This window comes from Babylonia areolata, chromosome 24 (assembly GCF_041734735.1).
Source record: "Babylonia areolata isolate BAREFJ2019XMU chromosome 24, ASM4173473v1, whole genome shotgun sequence".
Classification (NCBI taxonomy): Eukaryota; Metazoa; Mollusca; class Gastropoda; order Neogastropoda; family Buccinidae; genus Babylonia; species Babylonia areolata.
In genome coordinates this window covers 41,053,535-41,057,895 of record NC_134899.1, presented here as the reverse complement: position 1 = coordinate 41,057,895, position 4,361 = coordinate 41,053,535, and positions in this window count along the sequence as shown.

The following is a 4,361-nucleotide window of genomic DNA, read 5'->3' as shown; positions in this document are numbered from 1 at the left end:
GCAAGAGGCCCTCTCACTGTACGGCCGTACAGGAGCTCAAAGGGGGAAAATCCCAAACTCTCCTGGGGAGCCTCCCGGTATGCAAACAAAAGCGCTGGAAGATAACGGTCCCACTGTCTTGGTTGCTCCTGGCACAATTTCTTTAGCATGGACTTGAGTGTGCCGTTGAACCTTTCAACCAGTCCGTTGCACTGAGCATGATACGGCGTCGTGGTCAAACCACGGATTGAGAGTAGGCAATTCACCTGTCTCATCACCTCACTGGTAAATTGCGTACCCCAATCCGTCAGAACTTCAGAGGGTATCCCTACACGTGACCAGATCTCGAACAATGCCTCCGCCACCCGCTCTGCCTCAATGCCTTTCAATGGAACTGCCTCTGGGTACCTAGTGGCATAGTCGACCACGGTAAGTATATAGCGATTCCCACTCTCTGAAGCTGGAAGGATGGGCCCTACCAAATCAATGCCTACCCGGCGGAATGGGGTATCGATCAACGGCATCCGGACCAAAGGCACCTTCTTGGTCCGCCCCTTCGGTGTCGCCTTCTGACATAGATCACACGACATACAGAACCTCCTCACCTCTGTGCAGAGTCCCGGCCAGAAAAACTGCTTTGTTCCCAATGAGTAAATCAAAAACTGGGTTACTCATCAAAATGGCTTTGGTCGTCCCTGTAAAGAAAGGAGTTTGAACATCAATCCATGCAACAGGTAGTAGATTTCCCTTACTGGAATCCGCCAAAGTCACTGGCAAGAGCTCTCCGGTGTGCTGTCCTTTTGTTACCAAATCTTCACGAACAACAAAAAGCTCTGCTCCAGTATCCCGCAATGCTCTGACAGAATGTTCACCCACCTTCGCCTGAACTTGCCCGACAAAAGGCTTTACCGAGCAGTTAGAGCACAACTCCTCTACCTTGTCCCGAGTCGGCTTAATCTGCAAAGAAGTCACAACAGCCCCGACTCCACTCTTTTCCTTCTTCCATTGTCTACAATCTACTTTCCGGTGTCCCTTTTTCTTACAAAAGAAACAAACCAACTCCTTGACCTCCTGGACAGGTTGACCCGGACTCCTGCCTGAAGAGCTCAGCTGGTTATGAGGTACACCCCCTTGCTTAGATCCTTTCCCACATCGACGCGCCTCGGTGTACGCCTCGGCCAGATCTGCGGCCTCCTGGACATTTTTCGGCTGTCTCTCTCTGATGAAAGTAGCCAACTCGGGTGACACTCCCGCCAACAGCTGCTCCATAAGCAAGAGATCCCTTAACTCCTCAAAAGTAGCACCCTTTCCTGACATTTCCAGCCAACGAGTTAGCCACAACTGGAGTTTCGCGACATGCCTACGGAAAGAATCGGCCTGCTCCTTCTTTGCTGCCCAAAATTTCCTCCGGTAGGAATCTGCAGAAATCTGAAACCTCAACAACAAAGCAGATTTCAAATCATCGTATTTATCCACCTCCTCCTCTGTCAGTCCTGTATACACTTCCCGTGCCCTCCCCTTCAACAGGGTTCCGAGACGAATAGCCCACGACTCCTTCCTCCATCCATGGAACTTTGCAAGTCTTTCAAATTGGCACAAATAGCTGTCAATGTCATCTTTATCCTCAAAAAACGGCATCTCAAGACGGATCCTCTCAATCCTCAATCCGACATCCTCCTCCCCTACAGCTGCCGCCCCGTTTGTAAGTTGCCTCTCATGCACAGACCTTTCCGCCAATTCCATACGCTCCCTGCGCTGACCCTCACGTTCCCTCAGTGCTCTCTCCTCACAATCCTGCACAAAATTTGCCAAGTCCTTGCCTGAAAGACCCATCTTTTCTCCCTCCTGCCTGTATGCAGCCAAAGAACCAACATTTGCTTGCAGAACCAACCTCTCATGCAAACCCCCACGACCCACTCCCCGTGGAGTAGTAGTAGGAGTTGGAAAAAGATTCTCCATGACGCTAAAAAAAATAAAGACCTCTCTCGGTGAACTCGCTATCACCAAAAACAAGGACAAAATTTTACACCACCACAAAAGTGCAAAAATTAATACGCCAACACCAAAACAATAATCATACTTTACCTAAAGAAATCCCAATAAGCGTACTTACGTTTCACAAGGGTAAAGGTTTAAACAAAATCAAACCTAAAATTTCCCACAATCGACTTGCCAGGCTAATCCCGGACGAGCCCCCAAAATCTGTCACAAACTCTCTTAATACAATAATAGTCTAGGGGTATTGGTTTATACAAAAGAGCTTATGCAAAATTGTCCTAACAATCTTAGGGGTGGTTTACCTAACCTGTATTAATTTTACTTATCCAGTACTAAATGGAAACGTGTAACAAGACAACATTCATACAAACACCTTTCAAAAAGGGTGACCACACCAAATTTTAATCTTTAGAACATTTATGAAATCATTTCTTTTCTTTTAACTCTCCCCTTTTCCCAACATTCATAAAACAAATAAAAGTCTAGCGACTCACGGCCGCACTCATCATTGCCGACTAGTTTACTTAATGTCCGGGGGGTAAAATCACAGGACTCATCTTCACGATGCGGCGCACGGTTGTCGTGGTGAAGTACACATGCAGGTCCCGTCCTCTCCAGTCAGCGAAACAGCCTCCCACGTCGTCCGAATGTAGCGTTAACACAGTCCGCCCTCCAGCCACAGTCACGCCAGGTCATCAGATCAGACCGCATCAGATCCACGGCCGAACAGTCACACAGATCAGGCTGTCTGGTGAGATTATCTACAGATCCACTACTGGACTCAGCAGAAATCACGACTTTAAACGTCAGCAACTGAACTGGCTCCAAAACCAGTAACCTGTCAACCCGCACTCCAGCAACCAGAACTTGTACTGGGAACTAACAGTCGACTACAATCCTGGATCTAACACTCCAGAAGAAGGAATTTCGACTACATTGATTCTGCAGTCCCCTGACTTGGCCCACTCTAGACCAGTCAACAATAATACAAGATTAGCACTCAGCTTAACCCAAGATCTTCAGGCAATCCCTGGATGGCTTGTACTATAAACATAAATGACGAACTCCCGAACTAGAAAAACAAAAGTCCTGTTCGATAACCAGGCACTTCGCACAACAGCAAAATCACTCCAGTACAGCACAAAACCCACAAGAATCTCCAACAACAAATCAACATGAAACCAACTTTTACAGCACTAAATCCGACAATAGAAAAGAAAACGTTGCCTCTGACTAGCAACACAAGCTTTGGACTCTCGCGATCCAAGGAAGAGAAGTTTCCCTCTCTCTCGAAGTTCAAAACCGGAAGCCCCTCCCGCAATGAACTCTCCCAGCAGGGAAGACGGGAACACACAACAAACATGGTTCCACTCTACAATTATAGATCAGAACCTACTTGACGCCCCTATGTAAAACTCAATTATCGGATCTTCCATCCGACCTTTTCCCAACCTGCCGACATACACTGACATGTGACAGAGACAACCCGTAAGTGCTTCTTCCCTTCTCCTCTCTTTTCCTCTGCCTCTTTCTGCCTCCCTCCTCTCCCCTCTCCCTGTCTCCTGCGCTCACTTTGTACACTCCCCCCCCCCCCCAATCTCTCTCTCTCTCTCTGTGTCTCCCTGACATTCTCTCTCTTTCTCTATCTCTCTCCCTCTCCGTCTCTCTCTTTCACTCCCTGTCTCTCTCTCTCTCTGTCTATCCTTTTCTCTTTATATATCACTCTCTCCCTCTCTGTCTCTCAGTCTCTCTCTCTCTGTCTCCCTGACATTCTCTCTCTTTCTCTTTCTCTATCTCTCCCCCTCTCCGTCTCTCTCTTTCACTCTCTGTCTCTCTCGCTCTCTATCCTTTTCTCTTTATAGATCACCCTCTCTCCCTCTCCCTCTTTGTCTCTCAGTCAGTTTTCTCTCTCTCTCTCTCTCCCTCCTTTATAATCGAGCCCTACCCACCTCCTTTGCCACCATTCCTACCACCACCACCCGCCCTTTCTCTCGGCGGCACGACAGATGTCACCAGCACGTGATTTCTGTCTCTCTTTTTTTTCTTTCTGTTCTTCTTTTTACCCTTCTATTCCTCCCCCCTCCTCCTTCTTCTCCTTCATTTCCACATGTTGCTGCTGTCTTGCATCATACCCAAACATACACACACACACACACACACATAAGCACACGACCTCCAGTCGATCCCAGAACGGAAAAGAAGCGTCAGCTAACCAGCCAACCAGCGGGCGTCCTTCGAGGACACACCTTCAGCACTTGGCGTCAACACGTCTGGCACAACGAACACCCGCAACAATGGCCTGCCTGTTCCGGGCCAGGAACTAAAACAAAAAAATAAATAATTAAACTGATAAACAGAAACGCTGATAAATTAACTCGCGCCTC